The sequence below is a fragment of the Dasypus novemcinctus genome, chromosome 18 (genome assembly GCF_030445035.2).
Source record: "Dasypus novemcinctus isolate mDasNov1 chromosome 18, mDasNov1.1.hap2, whole genome shotgun sequence".
NCBI lineage: Eukaryota > Metazoa > Chordata > Mammalia > Cingulata > Dasypodidae > Dasypus > Dasypus novemcinctus.
In genome coordinates this window covers 85,662,256-85,688,289 of record NC_080690.1, presented here as the reverse complement: position 1 = coordinate 85,688,289, position 26,034 = coordinate 85,662,256, and the positions used below count along the sequence as shown (strand labels likewise).

Here is a 26,034-nt window from a genome sequence, read left to right as displayed (position 1 = left end):
GCTAGTGTGTGCATTTGGATTTGTAGCCCTGGAGCATGTGGATTCTACATCTGCCCACGTGTCTGTGGGACACCGTTTAGGACTAACCTGCCTGAAAATCCGGGTGCGGTTCCTGTAAGGAGCAGCGAAGCCCCGCCCCTTCCTGGCGCCTTGAGGCGGGAGAACCGGAAGGAAACCCTTTTCCTGGCGGGCTGTGCGGCGGAGACTACAGTACCCAGAAGGCTGCGGAGGAGGCGCGTGCCGGGCCGGGTGGGCGCCTCAGTCTACCCCTGCTCTGGGGGAGCGGACAGGAGCCGGGAGGCGGCCGGGGCCCGCGCCTGTGTGGGTCAGCGGGAGGGTTCGGCGAGTCCGCGGGCCTTCCCGGCCGCCCGCCTCGTGACCTCATCGGCGACCCCTGTGCAGGTGAGTGGAGGGTGCCCCGTCCTCCTGCCGGGGCCCCCTGCACCACACGGTGTCGAAGCCCCGGTGGGGATGTGGCGTCCGGGACTCTTGGCTTTCCCTCCTCCTGCTATTGGGTCTGGGAATACCAGGCGGGAGTGGGGGGTCACTCCCGCCCAGGGTCTGGAATCCATTCGCGTTGATGGGGATCAGTGGGATGCGGTGTGGGAGGGTGAAACACGGCTTCTCAGAGTCCGCCTAGCGACGCACGGCCCTCGTGGGACAGCTCGCAAGGAGAGCAGGGCAGAGAAGTCTGGAGACCTCAGTGTGTGTTCTGCAGGTGCCCCTCCTGGGTTGTGACCTTGAACAAGTGCCCTTGTCCTTCATATTCTTGAGTGCAAAGTGGGAGTATTAACGTTTCTTGTCTGGGTTGACGGAGCCAGGGGAAGGCACGTGCAGGGCCCAGGAGCATCTCTGAGCTGTTTCCAGGGAGGTTCCAGCCAGCTTCCTGAGCCTGCTCACCCCCCTGAAGTCCAACCAGGGGTCCTGTACCCAGCTGTGGGCTCCAGTACAGGTGACGGCCTGGGGGCAAAGTCAGGCAGGAAGATTTTCGACTTGTTCCTCTTCTGCTAGGATGGAGCGGGCCACCTGGGAGGCTGGAAGCCAAGAAGTTCCCCAGATTCTTCTTTGCATTTGTCGTCTGTTCCTTCAAGAGGAGCTGGCAGTGAATCCAGTGTTCTGTGTTTGACATTTACATTTGAAAATCAAGTCCCTTAATATTCAGTAATAGTGTGCCAGAGCACAGTATGCCCCAGGTTTTCCTCTAGTACATTCATTGTATTATTTATTCATTTGCCGCCCATATTGCACCCTCTGAAACTTCATTCTCTTCTTGCTGCAGTGTGCCCTCCTCAGAGATGTCCTCCCTGGTTGCCCCATCCAAAGTTATCCCCAAATTCATTGATCTTCTCACTCTATATTTTGTTGCCTTTAGAAGTCAATCCAATAGCCCAAGATTGTGGCCACTTCTGTGTGACATTTCAGGCATCAGTGTTCTTTAAGGACCTGGCTGTGACCTTCACCCAGGAGGAGTGGGAGCAGCTGTGCTTGGCTCAGACGACCCTGTACCAGGAAGTAGTGCTGGAGACCTGTAGGCTCCTGGTCTCACTGGATGAGGCCTGGCCTCTCTCGTGTAAAGGACCCATAGCCTCCTCCTTAGTTCCAGCCTTTCCTTCAAGGCTTAGCTGATAGAGAAGACCATTGAGGCCTACTCTCACTTGTCCCTATGGCTCTTGTCTTGTTTTGGTTTACCTCTTCCTGCCTACTCTTCCTTTGTCTCTGTCAGAGATCACTGGGCAAGAAACATAGTCCTCATAATACTCAGACTCAAGGGAAAAGGAAGTGGTGCAAGAAAATGGGGTATTTGAAAAGTACGTGCGGCAGTGCTTGCTTGTTTCTTAGTTATGGTGTGGACATGCTCTGGGAGAGGGGAGTCGGGATTTTTAAAGTTTATTAGGAGTGCACTAACAAAAAGATCTTGTAAATTACAAACTAGTGAACCAAAAGCAAAACTAGAAACCAAGGTGAATACTTTAATAACTACCTCTTTTAGGCTTTGGGGCCTGTACCTATTAATCATACCAAAGGTGCAACATTTCAACAGTGATTTTCAATCCCTGATTACCAAATTTCTATTCCTTAATTTTGACAGAGTGTGACCTCCAATCAGTTATTACCCTAAAACAAAAGGGTTTAAACCCCAAAGGACAATAGAAAACCAAACACTCTTTGGAACAGAGAAGGCTCTGTTACTCATCCAAGAGACATCTGTTCCTGAATTGTTTCTCCTCTCAAAAATGAAACCGTGCTGTAGGGTCTACAATACCAGTGGGGCAAGAGGTGATCCAATACCTGAATATCTAGACTAATTGATCTAGGCAGCTGCTCAGAATTGGTGACTAGAAAAATTTTGTCCCAGAGGCACTGCAAGGCCTCAGGCAGAAGGGCCCTATGTTGGGTGCCAAATTATTACTGAGCAAGGTCTCATTTCTTGATGCACATAGAAGTCAATAATGTGACACCAGGATTTTGAGTAAAGAGTTTTATTATGAGGCAGTCAAGGAGACAGGATTAAAAATCTCAACTCTGTCTTCCGAAGTTGGAAGTGTTTAGGGTTTTATGGGATTAAACAAAGGGAGGTAGGAATAGTGATGTGATTGGTTGTGTATATATTTAAATTAAGGATTCAAGTTAGCTTGTATTGATTGGTTGCATCTTTTGGCTACTGTCAATAGGGAACATGTATGGGCCTGAGAAGTCCTTGAGCTAAATGGCTGTAAAGAGGGGTCATGGGAACACAGGTATAAATTATTCAGCTGACACAAAATAACTACAAGGAAACAGCAAGTAAAAAGAATGAACTGGGAAGTGGATGTGGCTCAAGTGATAGAGCTTCCGCCTACCATATGGGAGGACCCGGGTTCAATCCCTGGGGCCTCCTGGTGAAAAAGAAGAAGAGAAAGCATCCCTACACAGCGAGCCAGTGCCCATGTGGTGAGCTGAGTGCCCGCTCAATGAGTCAAGTGCCCACGTGGTGAGTCAAGTGCTTTTGGTTTACCAGTTTGTAACTTAAAAGATCTTTGTTAGTGCACTCCTAATTTTTTAATTAAAAAAAAAATTATTTCTCTCCCCTTCCCTTCCATTTTCTGCTCTCTCTGTCCATTAGTTGTGTGTTCTTCTGCACCGGCTTGCATCATCAGGCAGCACTGGGAAACTGCCTCTCTTTTTGTTGTGTTATCTTGCTGCGTCAGTTCTCCGTGTGTGTGGCGCCACTCCGTGGTGGGCTGTACTTTTCTCCTGCAGGGCAGCTCTCCTTGTACATGGAACACCCTATGCGGGGGCGCCCCTGCGTGGCACGGCTCTCCTTGTGTGCGGTGGGGATCAAACCCTTTACCCGCCATATGGTAGGCAGACACTCTATCAGTTGAGCCATATCCGCTTCCCCCTAATAAATTTTTAAAATCCTGACTCCCCTCTCCTAGAGCATGTCCACGCCATAACTAAGAATCAAGCAAGCACCGCCACACATAGTTTTCAAACATCCCATTTTGGTCTTTCTGAATTGCTGGCTTTATTTTGTAAGCATCTTGTACTAGTGTGCTAAAAAGTTAAAACTATGGGAAATGTCAACTATGCTTTTTTAAAAAAAAACTTTAATATGTTTTTTTTTATTAGAGAAGCTGTGAGCTTACCAAACAATCATGCATAATGTGTAGACTTCATATACGTCACCATTCCACCCACACTTTGCCATAATTGGTTGTATTTTATTTTTATTTTATTAACTTTATTTTGTACACTTAGTAATTGAGAATATAAACAGGTAACAACTAAAAAGAAAACACAGCTGAATAAAAACAAACATTTATCAATTAAATGTACTGGTTACATATCAATTTTTTAAAAATCATACAATATGTTACACTATATATTTGGTTCATCATACAGTAATGCCATCATACAGTATTTGTCCTTTTGTGTCTGGCTTGCTTCACTTGACATAGTATTCTCTAGGTTAATCCATGTTGTCAGATACTTTATGACTTCATTTCTTTCAACATTTCCCCATTGAATATGATTTTGACTGGGTTTTTCATACATGCCGTTTATCATATTGAGGAATTTTCCTTTTATTCCTCTCTTGAAGTCTTTTATCAAAAAAGGATGCTGGATTTTGTTGAATGCCTTTTCTGCATCAATTGAGATTAGTGTATTAGTCAGCTAAAGGGGTCCTATGCAAAATACCAGGAATTTGTTGGGTTTTTTTTTAAAGATTTATTTTTTATTTATATCTCTCCCCTTCCCCCCCCTCCCACCCCCACCAGCTGTCTGCTCTCTGTGTCCATTTACTGTGTGTTCTTCTATAACCGCTTCTATCCTTATCAATGGCACTGGGAATCTGTGTTTCTTTTTGTTGCATCATTGTTTTGTCAGCTCTCTGTGTGTATGGCGCCATTCTTGGGCAGGCTACACGTTCTTTTGTGCTGGTCGGCTCTCCTTACAGGGTGCACTCCTTGCGCGGGGGACACCCCTACGCAGGGGACACCCCCTGCATGGCAGGGCACTCCTTGTGTGCATCAGCACTGAGCATGGGCCAGCTCCACACAGGTCAAGGAGGCCCAGGGTTTGAACTGCAGACCTCCCATGTGGTAGGCGGACACCCTATCCATTGGGCCAAGTCCACCTTCCCTGGTTGGTTTTTATAAAGGATATTTATTTGGGATAGGAGCTTACAGATAGCAGGCCATAAAGCATAAGTTACTTCCCTCACCAAAGTCTATTTCCATGTGTTGGAGCAAGATGCTGGCAATGTCTGTGAGGGTTCAGGCTTCCTGGGTTCCTTCCTTCCAGAGTCTTGCTTCTCTCTGGGTCACGGTTCCTCTCTTCCCAGGGCTTGCTTCTTCCGGGGCTCAGGGTTCCTCTGTTCCTGGGGCTGGCTTCTCTTTCCTCTGTGGGCTTACTTCCTGGGGCTCCAGCTTAAGGCTTCAGCATCATACTCCAACATCAAAACTCCAACATCAAAAACCCTCACCTCTGTCCTTTGCCACACCTTTTATCTATGAGTCCCCACCCACCAAGGGGTGGGGGCTCAACATCCTAATGATGTTGCTCAATCAAAGCCCTAATCATAACTCAATCACACCTGGGTACAGACCAGGTAACAAACATAATCTAGTATCTATTTTTGGAATCATAACCATATCAAGCTGCTACACCTGGGTAAGTCCATTGAACTGGAGAGTAGGTGTTACAACTCTGCTGAGGCTCAGGGCACAGCTGGCACATAGACAGTCCAGAGATTCAAGCCTTCTGAGCATACACCAACCCCAGTGCCCATCACAGGTTCAGTAAATGTGACAGAAGAGGCATGCGTAGAGAGGTCACATCTGAGTCCAACTCCATAATACTCAGGAGCACAAATTCCGAAGTAGGGCCCACTGGCAAGACACTGAACTCCAGAGCCATCTGTCATGACCATAGGACCTGGGTGTCTCCATAGCCTTCAGGAGCACCAGTACCTGGGGTTGTATCTACTTTGGCTGTCTCTGAGATCCTGCTGAGATGTGCATAAGCTTAATCCACCTGATGACTTCCTGACTCATTTTGAAGTCTTGTAGTCATATAAACTCATATGTCTTTACCATTTCCCCCTTTTATTCACTGTTGTTTTCTAGTTGCATTACCAGCTGGTGCTTGGTTGTAATCCCTCGGTACCAGGGAGGCTCATCCCCAGGAGTCATGTCCCATGCTAGGGGGAAGGTAATGCATTTCCATGCTGATTTTGGCTTAAAGAGTGGCCACAATTGACTAACATGGAGGTTCTCAAGAGGTGACTCTTAAGCACCCTGCAGCTCTAGGCCTCATTGAAATTTCAAGCACACAGGCTCATAAGCGTAGTCCTCAGTATCAAGGGCCCATCATTGGACCTTCCTTCTTCACTGGTCTTTGCCTTTGTACTTGGGGGATTGTTGCTGCTCCACTGGGGAGTGTGAGTGAGTTTCCCACAATGGGAACTCAGCACTCCCTCAGTTGTCATGTGAAACTCTACCCCCTATGTCAATATCCAACCAATATCTATGTCTCTTATATGCATGCCCTGGAGAATTCCCTCCCACCCATGCATCCCCCATCAATGACACCCCACATCAGTGCTCCTCCCCTGCCATAGTTGAGCCCCTCTGTGGTCCAAAACTTCTTCAAAAATGAAGTCTTTGGCAAATATATTTGGCAATATATTGCCAAATTCAACTGATAGGAAAATGAAATAGTAATGATAGGTTTAAAGATTAGAAATAGAATACATAATAATTTAGAAAAACTAGAATAAGGTAAAAAATAAATTGGGGTATTAAAAAATGAAAAATATTCAAAAAATGTTTTGATGTTTTGCCTTTCATTACTGTAATAGGTGTTGCCCTGTATGTACTGTGGCAAGGCAGTCTCTTCTTTATGCTCACCCCTTGTCTTCATAATATTCTCTATCTCTGTAGTCATATTTCCCTTCAACTCCTTGAAATGATTTAGGAGATTTAATATCATCGATTAGTTACTTCAAATCCTGTGTCTTGTCATCCCAGTATCTAATTAACATGGTGAGTTTTTACTCTGTGAATTTCTCTCTTGCCTACTGTTTTTTAAATTTACTATTGTTGATTGACTTTGTGTTACAACTCTTCTTTGGCTTTTTTTTTAAGAAATTTTTCTTAAAGTATATCATTCATACATGAATGTACATGAACAATCAATGTATAGTAAAAGTTGTGAACTTAGAAAACATACATGCTCATCATCAAACTGGGCTCACATACATCACCTACCACCAACACTTTGCATTGTTGTAAAACATTTGTTACAAACTTTGAAAGACCATCATCAAAATGTGACTATTAACTATAGCCCATATCTTACATTTGGTGCTATTTCCCCCCTAATTCACCCAATTATTAACACCCTGTGTTAATATTATACATTTGTTATAGTTTATGAGAGAACGTTCTCATATTTGTACTTTTAACCCAGTCCATTTTCCACCACTGGATTCTCTATGTTACACAGCCCCGTGTTTTGTACAATACATTCAAAGTATATGCTCAGTGGCTCTCATTTTTTTCACACAGTTGTGCTGTCATCACTTCAGTAAATTTTAGAGTGTTTTCAGTTCTCCATCTTCTTTGATTCTTCTTTCAACCTTTTCTAGATCTTTAAAATGCCCATATTTGATCAAAACAGGGCCAGGAACCCACTAGTGGGGTGCACACCAGTTTCAACAGGCCCTGGGGAGAGGGACAGGAAAGAGACCAAAATGCCTCCCCCCCCCCCCTCAAATCCCTGGGGGTGCACTTTCCTGGACTGCCAGCAATGGTGCTCTTTGGCAAACCTTTCCCTGCAGCCCTAGAGGGGCGTGTATTTTCTCAACCTCATGTTGAAACAATGTCTGCAGGAATGCCCGTCCAGGCTAGCTAGAGTTGTGATTCAGGCCAGGCTCCACAGTCCAAAGTTGCCTGTCAGAATCCCCCCTTAGCCATCAGCTGTTCCCTCCCTTTTCCCAGGATGGAAAAACCTCCACTCTGCTCTTTAGTGGCAGCCAGTCCCCGGTTATACCAAGGGTGCTTGCCTCTAGGGTGGGCATGGGTGCCTTTCCATGCCACAGGGGTGATTCACTCACAGTGTTTGCTTTGGTTTCTCTGTCTTCCTGCTCCTTTCCCTCCTTGATAGTGGACAGCACTCCCTTGGTCTGAAAATCTCTATCCCAGTTGTTGGGACAGTTTCTGCCTTTCCTCTTGCTGTTTCTAGAAGATGGCTGATTCCTGCTGGTCTGCTGGTCTCTACACTGCCACCATTTTCCTGGAACCAAAACACCATTTTTTCCTTCTTCATAGGTTCATAACCAAAATCTTTTGAGGAGTTCTGGCTGTAGAGCCCCTCACTCTTAACCTTCATGCTGTATAACTTCAGTGCTGTGGAAACTTTTCATAGTTATTGTTCTGAAGTTTTTTAACACTTGGCCTTTCTGTTCCCTCCTTCCCTCTTCGCACTCGACCTCCATTCTCTTCTGAACCCCGTCAGTGCTGGCGCCACAGACAGCCCACAGCCCTTTGACAGCCTAGGCACTCACACTTTTCACCATTAGGACACTGAGGAGGGGTCTCCTGTCCAGACCATCTGTCTCCTGCCTCAGCCTCTCTTCCTGGGTTTCCCTTTAAAGGTGTCTAGAGTCTAAGGACAGGAAAGAAAGAAATTGGGATTGCCAGTTTCAGAGCTCTCAGAATAGAGTAGGCATCAGAGGCACTATTCTCATCCTCATTTCCCCACTGCATTGGCAGTTTTGTTTCTTCTGTGTTGGTATCACTAATAGTCTCTTGTGTATTGGACTACCTTCAGGTGATGGAACAAAAGCTGAGACTTCTCAGCCAGGCTTGTCTGAGCCATCCTCACTCCATGGATGCCTGACTCAGCCAGCCTCAAAGAACTGCAGGTTGGGGTGATCCAGGGAACAGGAAGCACTTTTGGACATGCAGAAAGGATTCTTGAGGTCGAGTAAAGCCCTCACAAGGAGACTCATTCTGCAAATATGAGCCCTGAATGTGCTAGTTTTTGGACAGATGATAGTCTGCACTCAAGAATTTTACAGGAACCAGTTTCTGCAGGAGATGCTGTCCATGAAAGTGACTTACACAAATCAGGGACAGACCTTTTAATCCATGGAGGGAAGAAAACCTATAAATGCAAAGAATATGGGAAAGGGTTTAATAAGACTTGCTTATTTGTTCGATATAAGTCGATTCACATTGGAGTGAAACCCTGTGAATGCAGTGTGTGGGAAAGCCTTTCTTGAGGGCAAATCTCATTCACCCCTCCAGCATCCACACTGGATTTGAGAAGCCCCTTAACTGCCCTCAACCACAGTTCACACCTCTCTGAGCACCAGCAGATTCACACTGGAGAGAACTATGAGTACAATGAATGTGGAAAGACCTTCCTCCACCACTTTGATTTTACCAGTCATAATAAGACTCACACTGGAGACAGACCTTTGAATGCAAATAATGTGGGAAAACCTTTTGTGGCAGTTCTTCCTTAATTTGACATATAAGTATTCACTTGGGAGAGAAACCCTGCAAGTGCAGCAAATGTGATTGGGCCTTCACCCACCACTCCACTTTTGTCTTGCACTATAGGATCCACGCTGGAGAAAGTACAAAGAATGTGAGAAAGCCTTTTGTGACAACTTACCATTAACTCAACACATAGTAGTCACTGCACCTATAGGTGCAGTGAATGTGGAAAGACCTTCACTGCTGGCTCATCCCTTACTTGCTGAGACCAGCTCAGCAATAGTTTGTTTGCAAGGGAAGGTGATGCAGAACTTTAAGAAATAAAGAACAGAGAGAAAGACACAAGAAAGGAAATAAACATGGGACCAGGGGACTCACAGCTTCAGGAACTGAGAGCCTTGGCGGCTCTCCTCATGGGGCACACTCCTTGTGCATGGGGTATAGATTATATAACAACAGACAATAAGAATTCCAACTAGCAGACATTTAATAAATAAACTTTCATTTCTCATGGGCTTAAGATTCCCAACCAGCAAGGCTATATAGGCCAGTACTCGATCAAAAATGACCTCATTTTTCCCCAATTTGTATAGTTTGAGGCATAGGCAATGAAAAATTATTGTTACTCCCCTACTTTGGGCTGTGGGACAGCTGGAAGTTTATCACATATTTTCAATGCCTTCATCAGTCCTGCTCTTAGCATCTTCACTGGACCTGGGGCCACAACTCAGTGTTAAATTTAAACTTAGTTCATTGTTGTGAGGATTTCTTTTCTAGGCAAAAAATAATAGCTGGTTTGTTATAAGAGTCCTGATGCAGTGTCTGCTGTGGTGAACGCATACCTCATCCCTCCCAAGAGCAGGAGGGTCTGATGTCACAGTCATTCAAGTGAACATTAAGGAACTTATGGGTGATGTCCACAAGCTGATGGTGAATAACAGGCAGCCAGAACTGCTGGGCTAGGCACCACAAAGTCTGGTACTCATGATGTTCACCTTTCTGGTGGTGCCACTCTGCTGCTTCTCAGGTCTCAATGGTATGGCTCTGGATCTTCATGAGGCATCTGCCTCAACAGTCCTGAGAGGCATGCTAAAGGAGTGGGCAGGGACATGACAGACAGTTACCTGTCACTGCTGGCAGGCATCCCAGCTGTTCTTCCACAGACCTCTCCCCCACAGAGTGTGATTCACAACAGTCTATTGTTTCTGTTTTGCTTTTAGTATTTGCAATCCACCCCTGGATAGGGATGGCCATCTTCAGAGTGACCAGACATTATTGGGTTAAGTCCTTCACTTTCAAAGGCCTTCCTATGCTACACACCATTGCTTTTTTTACATTGTACTTTTGGCCCCTTCCCACAATTGTGACTAAAACCGAAGGGGTACTCAATTAGAATGTTGCCTTTGCCACAAACCCTACCCAAAGCCAATATTAGTGTTGGCCACATCCAATTCACAGGCTTGGTTAATATTCACCCTTTCCCTCTTTATTTGTTAAAGCAGCCTGCTGGAGGTCCTCCTACTCCGATGAAGGACCTTTCCCAATTAACACATCTAAGTGAGAAATGAAAGATTTTTAGTAATCCAAGAATATTACAAACTCCATTAACATGAGAAAACATTGTACTTTATCAAATACAGCAGAGAGTATAGTTTTGTCTTACCCAACCAAACAACATTTAAAAATTTGATAGAACAGCAGGGACCTTGTAGCCTGTCCCAATTGTTTGCCTTTTTTAGGCTCAGAAGATAAGATACTATTGTCTCTGATGTTTCTTTTAATTTTGGAAAAAAGGATTACTGGTTAACATAATATCATCAGTAGGGCTTCAGCCACAGATTTCTACACAGCCAGATTCTTTGCCACCAGGCCAGAGAAGATGGTTGGGCTCTGAACACAGCCTTGGAGAAGCGCTGCAAAAGTTCATTGTTGACTTTTCTACAGGTAGGAGAATGTGGGCTGATTTTCAGGCTCTGACTTTGAGAAAGCAGGTTTGAACATCATGTTCCTTTAAAAGTGATAAGACATTTCTTTTTAGAAAACCAAGGAAATGATAAGGTTAAAATACCAGAAGCTATTTTGATAAAACAGACTTTCTATACTGATGATTCAGGAAAAAACTATAAACTGCTACTAAAACAGACTTAATGACTTGAGAAACTTTGTCACATTAACAGAAAAAGAAGAAAATTTTAACTTTGCATACTAAAATAATTTTGGAAACTGTTTCCAATTAAACCTTTTATAACATAATTACCCTTAACAATAAACAAACCTGTTAAAATAATGATTCAATTTGGTTATATGCAACTAGAAACAGTCTTTCAGAAACAAGTTGGCAGGGGAGGCTAGTTGCTAACATGTTTTCCTGTTATAAAATTACTTTTTGTTGTCATCAATTCAGGTTTTGTTTAATAATGACTTCTTGGAATTAGCCATTTAGTCACTTCAATTCCAACAATATTTCCACAAACTTCTTAAAATTATTTATAACCGTAGGCTATGTTTTAAGACAATTTTCACCTTCACAGAACATATTCCCTTACTTAAAGCTATGACAGTACCTTCTACAACTTGCCACATGCATTCAGGTCTTGTCCTGCGTATGTTCATTCTGATTTTAGGAAAACCAGCCATCTTATTTTAGGACAAAACACACTTTTTTGAATAAACTTATTAAATTTCAGTCAGCACTCCCACAAACATTTTAATTTAGGCAAGAACTATACTTACGAAGAGACTTAAAATTTTTTATTATTGTAGAGCTCTAATTAACATCAAATTTACGTATTAATATAAGTGCTTATTTAATTTTTGGCTATTTGAATAGAGCTCTCTTAGAAAGTTTTATTAATTTTTATTACCAACAGCGGTATCAGAATATACACTGACATTGAACAAATAGACCAACACAAAACAATTATAATACACCAACAGAAACATAAAGTTTATTATTTGACTCATAATTCTTACTTTTTTGGTATAGTTGTTTTTAAGCTCCCCATAATTTTCAATTTTAGATTTTACTGCTTTTAGGATTTCTTCTGGAGTCCATGTTGCATGCTTCTGAGGAATGAACCATCTTCACACTGGACTCCCCAGCTGGTCTGATCTAGGTATAAGCTTCCAGTCATGAAAACATGTGGATTATGAACGTAGGACTGAATATGGAAAGAGAAATTGTTAGAAGTGTAAAATGATAAGGAATAATTATTGAAATGTTGATAGCGGCCTTCCTGTACATGAATGGACTCTAAACTGAAGGGAACTTTCCATAGTGTTACTTAAATTGACCCATTACCTAATATTGGAAAAGGTGGGACCATCCCCATCCCATACCAGATAATGAGGTTCTTTGCATAAGTTTTAATAACAGTATTAAGATCATGTTTATTCACCTTCCTTCTCAGTGCTTCATGAATAGAACAAGTTTTATCCATACTGCAATTCTGAACTGCATATCCCTTAGGAGACCAGTCAGTTACAATTCCATAGGAACCATTAATTAGCAGTACACTAGACCCTTGACAATTTTCCCAATGAAGGTGCTCACTTTATGGGTTCTCTTAAGAATGATATCTACATTTGTGTGAAGAATTAAGGCCTGTATTATTATAATGTTCATATTAAAATTCAATCCTGATATAAGATGTAGCTGAGCTCTTGAAACATTCCCATGTGTAGGGATGACTGACAACCATGCTTCATATGTTAAATTTGAACACCTATCACATAAGGGTAGCTTAGTGAAGCCTAGGATCCCATTAGAATTAGTGCCCTCCTCTTGTGGATGTAATGACAAGTGGGAGTCTTCTGGCCCAGGGACCCAAGAAGAATCACTAGCATAAATCTGAGAAGGAGTTTCTATCCAAGATACAGGGTGAAGTAAAGGGGGATTAGGAAAATATGCCCAATAAATATAATTAGTTTCAGCAGTTGCTACAGGCAAAGCATTTATGGTTGCTGTTATTATGGCTAACATAGCCACCAGCAAGTTAGGAGCAGTAACTGGCAATTTCTCCTTTTCCAACCATAGTTTGGCTTCTTGACTGAGATCATTAATTTGCCCCCAGGTGGGAGATGAAGCTGCTCCAATCTTTGGAGTGGGACCCAGCCGTGTAGTTTTTAGTGTCAATCTCTCCATCTGCATGACTGGAGGTTCTTGGTCTCACAGGAACTTTTGTCATCTTTTGGCATTCATGATATAGTTTTATTCAATGAGCTGGGACCCACACAGGATACTCTCCATCTCCTGGGAAAATACAAGCATACCCTCTTCCTCAAGTTAACAACTTCCTTGTCAACCATTCATTGGTTAGTGAATCATTCGACCAAATTAAAGGTTTTTCAGATATAGTTTGTGTTTGAGTTTTAGAATTATTTTGGAAATGGCTTTCAGCTGCTGTCCCTTCCAGCATGGTTCCACAGTTAAGAAAATTGAGAGTGAATAATGGTCTACGTAACTGCATCAGCAGTGTCTCCCTGTCTCCCCCTTTTTGTTTTTGTATCATGAGTTTAAGGGTTTGATTTGCTCGCTCCACAACAGGTTGTCCTTGGGGGTTATAAGGAAGTCCTGTCATATGTGAAATACCCCAAGTATCAAGAAATCTTTTAAGGGAGACACCGGTATAAGCAGGAGCATTTTTAGAGATTGAAGAAGTCCCATTACAGCAAAGCAAGCTAACAAATGCTGTCTTATGTGTTGAGCAGTTTCTCCAGTCTGAGCTATAACCCAAATGAATCCTGAACAAGTATCTACAGAGACATGAACATAATGGTTGCACTTCTGCCTTTAACTCTTTCAAAATTTTCAATGGGAAGGGCCCATGAGTGAACTCATAAACTCCATTCAGATTTTGAGAATCACCTCTGGGAGGTACTCTTTCTCATAGGGTAACTGGAAAAGTCATTTGAAGTGCCTTCAAGTCAACCTCCCCTCTAGCCTGAAAAATGTCCTGTGGTAAAGCTGACAACTTTGGCTGAGTGTCTCCGGGTAGGGGAGGGGGAGGAGGTATGGGTGGAGGGAAAAATTACTTTCTAAAGTCAATTAATGAAGGAGCTGAGGGCAAAACAACTTTAGATTTATTATCATCAAAAGATTCAGTGGGAGGAACTTCCTCACATTATCTTCATTATCCTCTTCCTCCTTTTCTATTTGCAAGAGTTCCAAAACAGATTTTAATTATAGTCCAAGTGGGCCAAATAGTAACAGGGAGTGGAGCACCTTATACCTGTAATTTTTTTAAAGTCTTTTCCCACTCTTTCCCAGTGTCCTAATTCTAAACTTCCTATTTCTGGGAACCATGAGCAATATTTTTCTATAATCTGTAGGAGTTCTAAAATACGAGATGCGCTGGCCTTGACTCCCCCCACCTTGAGGAGTTTTTTCAAGAGACAGGTGGGTGATATTTAATTGAACTCTCTCTGTTTCCCATCCTAACCCTGCAAAAATACCCAAGAGTGTCCTTACCTACTGAGGACTTCAGAGGTCTTCCAAACCACTCAGGGCTCTGTGCTGTTACAACTTTAACATTCCTTTCCTTCAAGTCCCTGTTCTGGTGCCAGGTGCTGAGACCAACTCAGCAATAGTTTATCTGCAAGGGAAGATAGCACAGAACTTTAAAAAATGAAGGACAGAGAGAAAGACACAAGAGAGAAAATAAAGATGGGACAAAGGGACTCACAGCTTCTGGAACTGAAAGCCTCGACCCTACTTTACAAATGGCATTTATTGGGAACTAACAAACAATTGTTCATTATCAGAACTGCAACATCTATAATAGGGAACAGGTCATACAAAGTTCAAATGCAATTTAAACTATTTTCTCACACTTACCATTGAAGGATTCATAGTAGAGAGAAACCCTATGAATTTTAGGGATGTTGGAAGGCCTTTCACCAGAAGGCAAGCCTCAGCTGGCATCAGGAAACCCATGCTGGGAAAGACCTTTTGAATATAAGTACTATGGTGAATCATTTGGCCAGAAGAAAAATCTTATTCAGCATCTGAGAATTCATACTAAAGAGACACTCTATACTCCCTCAGGTGCACAGTTTTTGCTGTAGCCATGGCTTTACCTGTAGCTAAACCAATGCATTGCAGGTATTAGAGGCTCACTTTTCCCCAGAATACTCATTGGTTCTCAGGAGTGGGTCATTCTTTCCATGCTTGGGAACTCTTTGGTATAACACAGCCTAGAATGAGGGCTAGGCTTGGTTTGTCTCAAAGCAGGAGTGGTTTGCAGTCTAGGAGAGGAAGGAGCTCCTGGAGTTTGTCCCTTCGTCATTCACTTCTCTGTGTCACTTTTCTGTTCTGTCTAGAGGCCTACTGTGCACTTGGTGGTATGATGGATAAGTCAAGAGTCAAGAGACTCCATCCTTTATCTGCACAGCCACACACTGTCCTGACACATGGTTCCTACCAAGGATGTTACCGCCCAAGTGGGTTTGTTGCCCAGTGTGCACAGTCAATGCCATGATGCCAGGGTTTCAAGAAAAGGAAGTGTTTATTACAAGGTATGCCGGGAAGGAGACAGGAGGCAAGCCTCAGCCCTATCTCCTCAAGTTGAAGGGGTTTGGGCTGTCTATACAATTTAAAGTGAGTGGGTATGAGGGAGTGACTTAGGATGGGGTGAGATGATGCAGGTTAAGGGGAGGGCTTAAGTGAAGTATGTGCAGCTATAAATCATGCTAGTTCATGTATTACGTGTAAAAATCGCAGCTTAGCATAATCAGTGTGTGAGATTTTTTTTTTTTAAAGATTTATTTATTTATTTAATTATCCCCCTCCCCTGGTTGTCTGTTCTTGGTGTCTATTTGCTGCGTCTTGTTTCTTTGTCCGCTTCTGTTGTCGTCAGCGGCATGGGAAGTGTGGGTGGTGCCATTCCTGGGCAGGCTGCTCTTTCTTTTCACGCTGGGCGGCTTTCCTCACGGGCGCACTCCTTGCGCGTGGGGCTACCCCACGCGGGGGACACCCTTGCGTGGCACGGCACTCCTTGCGCGCATCAGCGCTGCGCATGGCCAGGTCCACACGGGTCAAGGAGGCCCGGGGTTTGAACCGCGGACCTCCCATATGGTAGACAGACGCCCTAACCACTGGGCCAAAGTCCGTTTCCTGAGATTTTTACTATTATAATTAGAGAAAGGTGACTTTAGGTCAGGGTTTTTCCTGACTGTGTCTGTCCTTGTGGTTAGAACTGGTTAGAACTGGCTTTTACTGCAGGAGAAAAGGAAAACAGGAACTTATCTTACAGTGGAGCAAGCTTCTTATGAATAAACATAAGGATGGGAAGTTCTAAGGGAAATGGAAACTTTTGCAATCCAGGGGGTTGGTTAGTAGATAGCAGTTTCATTCTGCCCTCCTTTTGTTATATTCTTCTTGAGGGTTAAGGGGTGACAACTGCTCTCTTTCCTGCTGGCATGGGGCATTGTTTGGGCTTTAAGGAATGAAATCTTTGGGTTTGAAGCTGAAGATACTTTCTGGTTCCAGTTTATGGGTTATCTGCTTCTAGTATAGGCCTGCATTCTTGATTTATGATAGATGCTGCTGAGAATAATAGTCCCATGGTATACAGTCTTTTGGAAACAAAGGAAACTATTAGTTTAAGTATTATCAGTCCAAATATGAGGATTATTATTATTATTGGACTCAGAATTGGCAGAAACCAAGATGGCATGGGTAAGAAGCTTTTAATTGACTCCCATAAGGTTTCTGCAGATGCATTGTTAATTATCATGCAACCAAGTTGCTTGTTTATAATGCTTTTGTACGTATCAGTTTGGTTTGTGATATTTACCTAAGTGTAACAAGAGGTGTTTGCTATTGCACATGCTTCTCCCTTTTCTGCCAGCAGGTGGCCCAAGATTATTTGATTGTCCTTGACTTCATTGGCTAGAGTGTCCATGGAGATTCGAATGGTCTTGAGTGTTGCAGCAGTAGAGTTATCAAGTCCAACTGCTGTCCTCAGCTTAGGCAGAGCTGCTTCATGATAGTTGAACACCCTTCCCACACACACACACAAGGAGCTCATAGCCCTATTGCTAATCCTAATCCAGTCATGATCGTACATAGTACCCATTTATTTCAGATTTGATTTGTAGGTTGGTATATAGAAACGTCAGGCTTGAAATATCCCAGAGTACCTTGGCCTTTTATCCAGTCATTATTTAAACATTAGAACATTCTGAGCTGAGTACCAAAGATGTCTTCTTCAAAACCTTGAAAAGGTAGCTTCCACAGATGAATATGCCTCCTTTTGGAACACAGAATTTCCCAAGAAGTATTCTGTAAGATTTCTATTTGTTGGAATATTTTAGGACTACCTAGGGTTTTGTTAAGATCTCAGCAGAGAGTGGATAACAAGCTTACTTTACAAGGTTCATGTAAGAAGTGCAGCTTGCAGGAGGGGTTTTTCCAGGACTTCTCTCAATCATTCCATTTTCTTGTGTTTTTCTAATATATGCTAATTCCTAGTTTGGGTTACTGTTAGACCTTTCGATGGTATAGTAGGTTTATACTTCCCCTTCTATATTTACGGTTCTCCTCTTGAAGTCCTGGCAGATTGTGATATTATTAGGGGCCCCATTTACTGTATAATTATATGTTGTTTGATCATGGTTGTCTGCATAGACCTAGAACAGACTAGCTCCGTTACCATATAGAATATGGGGCATTGGGAGGAACTTAGGGGGAGAGTTCCATACCTTCCGTTACTTTCTAGGGAACATTTATGATAGGGGATAAGATTTGAAGCAAGGAATAAGCATTTCTTTCTATGGGATGCCGAAATTTAAGGTCCTGACAACCCGTTAGAGGAATCAACTCTGGGACTTGGAGGAATCTGGGTATTGGTATAACAATGTAGGAAGAGGATTTTGTATTAGGATTTGGGTGACATATCCGACAATCTTCTATTTGCCCTCCCCATGCTAAGGCTTGAGATGATTTAAATATGAAAATGCCTTGTTTTTCCATGAGACAAGCTGGGTTACAAGTGGATATGGTTATGAGGGTGAAAATAATGAAGGTCATTCTTATTCAAGGCACAAAGTAACCGAGGTTATTCATTGCACAGAAAATCATTCCAACCTTTAGGCAAGAAACGAGTAGACATTAGACCATAAAATATTATTAAGAGAGTCCAGCTAAAAGAAAGGATGCCTTGCCAAGCAGTACAATCCACCTTAAATGTAACTTATTGCTGTTTCTTCTTGAAAAGCCCTTTTAAGTAAGTCTGTGATGAGTTCACAGGTATAACCGAGAGATGGAGACCCGTGGTGGTGGCAGCAGTCCTGCTCCAGGTTGGTGGGTCAGCAGGTGGAGAACTGCCTTCTTGGAAGATGAGGAGCTTCACTTTTGAATGACTGACCCAGGTTCGGAAACTCGATAAGGTCCGTCCCATTGGGCTTTTCAAAGATTGGTTTTATTTATTTCTCCCCGCCCCCTCACTGTTTGCGCTTGCTGTGTGTGTTGTGTGCCCTGACGACCCACTCCCATGTGGTAGGTGGGTGCCCACGGCGCTTCAGCCACGTTGGCTTCCCAGTCCTAGCGGGCTCCTAGCTGGCTAGCAGGGTGCTGCGTTTTCCAGTTTTTAAGAAGCACCCGACCTCCTGGATTTACAAAATGCCGAGGGACATGGGTGGGGAAAAGGAACCCGGAGGGGGAGAGTGGCTCCTCCGGAGGGAGGGACTTGAGTTCCTCCCTCAGTAATCACGCATTTATGGGCTAGATTGTTCCTCCAGTTTGTTCAGGCGAGCTGGGCGGCCGCTCCTCCAGGCTTGCGGAGGCCGGCGGCGCAGGGCGTGCGGGCGCCGGGGCCCCTGGCCTGGGGGAGCCGCCTCGCCTGCTGGGTGGCCGCGCGGCCCGCGGGCCCAGGCCGTGCTCCTCCACCGCTGGGCTCGTGGAGGGACCCCTCGGCCGCCCTCCCCGGCCCCGGGCTGCGACCTGGTGGCCTCCTCTTCACCAGACGCCCTATTGACAGGCTCGGCCGACCTCGGGCTCGACGGCACCTCTGCCCCCGCAGCCCCCAGCGACCGAGAGCGAGGTGGGTGGCCTGGGTGGGGAGCAGCGGGCGCGAGCGCCGGGCGGCCCGCGACCCCCACCAGCTGGGCCGGCCGCGCCGTGGTCGTGTCCAGCAGCGGCGCGCGGGCGGCCCCTGCGCCGCGAACTCGTGCGCCCATCCCCGCCGCCGGCGCCACCCGGCCCTGGAGAGCTCGTGGCTCGCGGCCAGAGCAGCGCCGCCCCCGCCGCCCCGCCGCCCCGCCGCCCGCCCGCCCGAGCCCCCGCGCCCCCGCGCCCCCAGCGCTCCTTCGGGGCCGCCGCAGCGCCGGCCCCCACCAGCCCCGCGCTCTGCTCTTGGGCTCCGTGGGGAGAGGGGAAGCCCCGGTCACTCTCACTCAGCCCTGGGCGGGCGGGCGGCTCCCTATGTGCTGTGGGGCGCCCAGCGCCTGAGGGGACGCCCGTCAGGGTCCCGGCTGGGGCGGGGAAGGGCCCGCCCCACCCCCGAAGGCGTGCAGCGGGGAAGGAATGCGGGCCCCCGGGAAGCGCTGGCGGGGCTCGGGATGTCCTCTCCAGGCCACTTCTGGGGCCAGTGCCCCCATCTCCCCTGCTCGCCACGCGCAGGTGCCTGGTCTCAGGTCCAGCCCTGGTGTTGGAAGGAGCGGAAGGGCCCTTCTCTTTGCTGGCTGCATCCCAGAAAGGCTCGGCTCTGGGGGCAGGCCGGAGGGCCAAGGCTGCCGCCCTAACCCGCTGGTGGCACTGAGTGGAAACCAGAGGTGGGGTCCTGGGAGGAGCTGAGGTGGAGGTGTTACAGAACTGCCGCCGAGAAGCTGCCTTGAGCGCAATCCAGGGCAAGTGCTAGGGCATCGAAATGCAGTGCTGAGTATTTAAAGGAGCCCTCTGAAGAATTCCTTTACAACGGGAATAATCGCCTCCTAACCTATTTCTTGGCTTTTTAAAAAGCATATTAAAATTACAGATGTGAAAATAAAATTTTAAAAAAGGACCTCCCGTACATTATTTCACAGGGGCTCAAGCGGAGCTTGCTTCTGGGGTAACCCTTATCCTAAGCAGGGCAACTGACAGAGCTTTGTGCCAAGTTGAATTTGTTTCTTGGCAGATTTGGGTTAGTATTTATTTATTCCCACCCCCACCCCCATTGTTTGTGATCACTGTCTGCTCTGTGTCTGTCGTCTTCTTTTAGGGGGTTCTGAAACTGGACCCAGGACCGCCCATGTGGGAGGCAGGCACTCAACCGCTTGAGCCACCTCTGCTTCCTTGGCAGTATTTTTTTAAGGTATGGCTCATCTTTTCAGTCTTTCCTGTGGATTATGGTCTCCAGGATGCATGCAGTTTTCAAGAGGTTCATGAGGCATTAGACATATACTGAGTTACTTTAGCGATAAAGGTGCTTCTGGGGAAGCGGTCTTGGCCCAGTGGTTAGGGCATCCATCTACCACAGGGGAGGTCCACGGTTCAAACCCCGGGCCTCCTTGACCCGTGTGGAGCTGGCCCATGTGCAGTGCTGATGCACGCAAGGAGTGCCCTGCCACGCAAGGAGAGTGCCCCGTAAGGAGAGCCGCCCAGCGGGAAAGAAAGTGCAGCCTTGCCAAGAATGGCACCGCACACACAGAGAGCTGACACAACAAGATGATGCAACGAAAAGAAACACAGATTCCCAGTGCTGCTGATAAAGATAGAAGTGGTCACAGAAGAACACACAGCAAATGGACACAGAGAGCAGACAACTGGGGGGGAGGGAAGGGGAGAGAAATAAATTTAAAAAAATAAATCTTAAAAGAAAAACATAGTAGTTATCAGAGGCATTGTTTCCATTCTCCTTTTCATGCTGACATGATGACTTTGTTTCTTCTATGCCAGTATCACTAACAGGCCCCTTTTGTGTACTGGATTCTCTCCAGGTAACAGTAAAAACCGAGACCAGAGAACCTACTGTTTCATACCTGGCCTTGTCTGACAGACTCTCACTCCATGGGCACCTTACTAAGGAGACCTCAGTGATTCCAGTTAGGGGGAGGGCACTTAATGACAGGGACAGTCCCCCACAAGGAGACCCTCCCTGGGAAGATGAGCCCTGGGTGTGTTGATTTGGAGAGAGGTGACAGTCTTAGCTCCAGTGATTTCCCGGAGCAAGTCTCTCCAGAGGATATACTCCATGACCTTGACCCTTGATTCATGGAAGCAATAACTCCTACAGATGTGAGGAATGTGGGGAAGTGTTTAACAAGAATTTCCTTCTTCGACATCAGTGGATTCATGCTGGAGTGAAATCACACGAATGCAACAAGTGTGGGCAAGCTTTTCTCATAAGGGCAGAACTTTCTCGACACTACGCCGCCCACATGAAGAAGTCAAGTGAGCGCATCGAATGTGGGAAGCCCTTCCGCTGCTAGTCCCACCTCACTGAGCACCAGCGGGTTCGCAGTGGGGAGGCCCCTGCGTGTGCACTGAGTGTGGGAAGGCCTTCATCCGCAGGTCTCACCTCACCGAGCACCAGCGGATTCACACAGGAGAGAGGCCTTGGGAGTGCAGTGAATGTGGAAAGGCCCTCCCCTACCACGCGGATTCTATCTGGCCTAATAGAATCCATACTGGAGAAAAACCCTTTGATTGCAAAGTATGTGGGAAAACCTTTTGTGAAAGGTCTCCCTTAACTCGACCCGTGAGGTGTCACTCCAGGGAGAAACCCTTTGTGCGCAGTGAATGTGGAAAGACCTTCAGCTACAGCTCCTCCCGCAGTAATCATCGAAAGATTCATGATGGAGTGAAGTCGTTTGAGTGTAAAAGATGTGGGAAGGCCTTTCATCAAAAGGCAGGCCTCAGTCGGCACCAGAGAACTCCTATTGGGAAAGACATGTTTAAAGTACCTATAGTGGCAACTCATTCAGCTAGGGGGAAAAATCTTAATTTGTATCTGAGAATTCATACCAAAGAGAAACCTGTCCTTCAGGCACACAGTCTGTGCTGTAGCCATGGCGTTACCTGTAGCTGAGTCCCCCCACCCCCCCCCACCCCACCCGCATTTAGGGATTGGAGGCAACTGTCTCCTGAAACACAGTTAGTCTCAGGAAGAGACCATGTCAGAGAGCTCTTTGCTATATGTGGTCCACACAAGAGACCTTGACCTTGGTTTTTCCCAAAGCAGGTGTGTATGCAATCCAGTGGATGAAGGACCCTCTGGGATTTGTTCCCTCCATCACCTCCATGTCTCCAACTACTCTTCTGTGTTCAGAGGGGCTTGCTGTGCCATATCACCTCTCCCTGGGCCTCCCTTGTTTGTAAAAAATGGGAGATGTAAATCAAACTCCAAAGCGCAGGAAGAGGAGCAGACTGTACACAAAGGGTGATACCATGCAGAACCACAGAGCTTGGAGGACGCCCTGCCAGATTCAAAGGTGGGGAAGAGCATTCCTGCCAAAAGGAACAAACAGCATGTGCACAACCTGCGGTGGAGGAATCGACTGGACATCACTGTGGCTGGAGGGGTGTGTGGCAGGCAGTGAGCTGGAGGAGGATCAGCCAGGTGCAGAGATGTGTAGACTCTGATGAGAAATCCCTGGATTTTATTCTCTCCATTCTGGGAGGCCGAGGAAGGAATTTAGTGGGACAGTGACATTATCTGATTGGCGTCTACATCTCCCTCTGGCTGCTGTTGGAGAACAGACTGAAATGGGGCAAGAACTGATGTGGGACACGAAACAAAGGCCACTGAAGTCCATGAGAGCACTGATGCTGGATGGGCCTGAGGGATGGCATCAGAGGTGGTGGGAAGAGGCTGAGCAGGAGTCAGAGCAGTCAGGACCTGAGCAGAGCTGGACGAGGAGGAGAGGCCTGGGGACTGACTCCCTCTTCCCCCCAGTCCTCAAGAGATGGCCCTTTGCACCCTTGGCAGCAGGACACTTGGTCTGTCCTAACGTCCACATTTCTTGATCAGCACCCAGCAAGTGTACTGAGCAATGGATGAAGCCAGTCTCCTCTCTGGGACTCAGTGAAGGTGGGACTCCTCACAACCCCTTTGACTGCCAAATGGGCAGTTGAAGTTTCTGTGGGCTCACCCACGTTTGATGACCCTGGGCAGGAGGTCATGCAGGGTGGTGATTAGAGGCCCATTGCCAGCTGTGCTATTTACCAGCCATGACACGAGGCAGCTCAGGCCTTTGGGGTCCTGGACTGTCGTCTCCCCCCCCCCCCCCCCCCCCCCCGTAAACTGGAGAATCTCATAACTATCAGAATCCTAAGCATCTTTGTGAAACAAGAGAGTGTTGACAGAACTGCCTCACCAGGCAGCTGTGCAGGTTAAAGCATTCAGTGCTGGAAGCCTCTGCAGCAGCACTGGGGACACGGGGATGCTTAAATGGCAAATGTCATTTTAATTATCACTCATGTGTTACCCTTTGTACCATCCCTTCCCCTTCTCCTCCCCTGTCTCCTGAGAGGGAACTGCGACCTGGGGCGTTCTGGTAAAAATGGCGTGCGGGTCCTAACGACAGCTCAGCAAATGTTAGACCTGAAGTGCCTTGGTCATGGGTCCTGATGACCTGCACTGTGGTCTTGGCCCCTGGCCAGCTAACCTCACCGCCCCTGGTTCCTGGTGAAGATAGGAGGTGGCTGAGGACCATGGAGGGTAAGTTGTGCTTTAAGTGGAAATTCCAAACCTGCCACTGGAAATTCACTGGTAACAGTTAAATCCCTTGTGAAGGGCATTTGGGGCCATCAGAAAGACCTGATGCTAATTCCATGTTTATTCTGTAGTCATTTACCGTAGCAGCTAATACATTTGTATTTAAATACATCACTTTATTTTGTGGATTTCTTTGCATCACTTGTTCTTTATCTGATCCTTTTAAACTTTCTACTGATTACTTATTTAAAATTTATCAGTTGAATTTTGTCCCCCAAAAGATATGTTTAAGTCCAAACCCCCAGTCCCATGTATATGATCCTATTTGGAAGCAGGATCTTGGAAGACATGATTAGTAAAGATGAGGCCAAACTGGATTAGGGTGTGCCCTAGTCCAGTAGCATAAGAAGAGGAGACTTGGACACAGAGACATCAAGGAGAAGACCACATGAGGAGGGGAGGAAGAATGATGGGTCTACAAATGAAGGAATACCCCAGATGGCTGGCAAGCACTAGAAGCTAGAAGAAGCAAGGACAGATGCTCCCTTACAGGTTTCAGAGAGAACATGGCCCTGCTGGCACTGTGATTTTGGACTTCTAGCCTTCAAAACTGTGAAACAATGCAATTATTAAGTTCCCCCGGTTTGTGGCATTTTGTTATAGCAGTTCCAGGATACTGAGACACCATCCACCTGTGGAGAGGTCAGACACAGACCCCTTCCTTTCACGGACCTCATATGCCAAAGAAAGAGGCTGTACCTACACAACTGATGCCGGATGAGCTGCTTAATTCTCCTCTTATACCTCCTTTAAGGCTGACCTCTGAGAATCTTTCTTCATTCTCCATGTCATCATGACTCTCCTACCCTTGATATTCCTCAGTGGTTTCATGGCCTCCCATTTTTCCTCACTTATTCATGATCCTTGTGAATCGTATTTGGTTTTTCCCTTTCTCCCCATCTGGTCTTTGGGGCCTTTCATCGTAGTATTGCCACTACCCTGCAGATCCCCCATTAGATGCTTGTAATAGGCTGAAGATGTGTACATTCTTCACTACTACTCCCAGTTGAAAAGTGGAGTCTAATTCCTCTCCTAGGAATCTGGACTGGTCTTGGTGACTTGCATGAAACATTAATCTGGGGAAGGAAGCGGCTATGTCTCAATCAGTTGGGCTCCCGTCTACCATATGGGAGGCCCTGGATTCGCGTCCTGGGGCCTCCTTATAAAGGCAGGCTCACACGCACACTGCAATGCCGCCCGGCCCACAAGCACCGCAGAGAGCCAACTCAGCAAGGTGATACAACAAAAAGGGAGACAAGCAAACACCAGAAGGGCATGCAGCGAATGGACACAGAGAGCAGACAGCACACAAAAAGCCACAAGTGGGGGATAAAAAAAAAAGGTAATCTGGGGAGCGGATGTGGCTCAAACACTTGAGCACCTGCCTCCCACATGGAACTTCCTGGGTTTGGTTCCTGATGCCTCCTGAAAAACAAACCAAAAAAAAAAGCGAGACAAAAAAACCAACTCAGGAAAACATGTGGTTCAGTGGTTGAAAGTCATCTTCCCACTTGGGTTCAATCCCTGGTCCCCCATATTAAAAAAAAAAAAGGGATCTGCATGGAAATACATTATTCCTAATATTAGGAAAAAAGCATTTACTTTCAGCATTAAGTTGGAAATTAGCTGTAGGTGTTTCACAGATACCCTATATCAGGTTGAGGAAATCTCTATATATTCCTAATTTGCTGAGAGGTTTTTATACAGATTTTGAATTCTGTGAAATGCTCTTTAACTATTCTTTGAGATGTTTCCTGGTTTAATGTAGTAATATGGTAATTACATTAATAGATTTTCCATTGATAAATAAACCTTCCATTTCTGAAAAATTTCACTAGGTTTAGGTTATATATATATATATATATATTTTTTTAGGAGGTACCAGGGATTGAACCTGGTACCTCATACAAGGGAAGCAGGTATTCAACCACTGAGCTACATCTGCTTCCAGATTATCTTTTTTTTTTTGGCAAAGGAGTAAAGAGGTAAGGACACAAACCAAGACATGGGTTGTGGGCTTGCTACTGGATGAGATGTGTATGTGGGGCCCTGTGGGTAGAGCTGCTGAGACCTTCAGTCTCGCTGTGCTGCGCACCGCCAAATGAGAAAACTCTCAGGCATACACGCTTTAGGGCACACCCTAAAGATGACGCACTGGCAGAGAGCGGAAGCAACCAAGCGCCACCCTCCTGCCTCCGTCTGTTGGCGTACAGTCCAATTAAAAAATTACACAAAGAGCAATACTGCGCTAGTGCCAATAGCTAACTAACACCCTGCCATTTATTCTATATAAGCTGCTGATGCTGCGCAATAAAGTAGATTCGTGTCCTGAACCGGTCTCC

The 26,034-nt window shown here is 45.9% G+C and overlaps 1 long non-coding RNA gene across 2 annotated transcripts; it reads left to right on the top strand.

Annotated features, from left to right (window-relative positions):
* The first annotated feature begins 203 nt into the window (after positions 1–203).
* Positions 204–26,025, top strand: LOC105745967 (uncharacterized). 2 transcript variants are annotated; one of them, XR_011646418.1, is made up of 6 exons: positions 210–402; positions 14,325–14,391; positions 15,315–15,509; positions 18,244–18,383; positions 20,195–20,287; positions 20,913–26,025. It is a non-coding gene; the product is annotated as an uncharacterized lncRNA (long non-coding RNA). The 2 variants fall into 2 exon arrangements; XR_009181704.1 differs by lacking the exons at positions 14,325–14,391; positions 15,315–15,509 and having other exon boundaries at positions 204–402.
* The last annotated feature ends 9 nt before the right edge of the window (positions 26,026–26,034 follow it).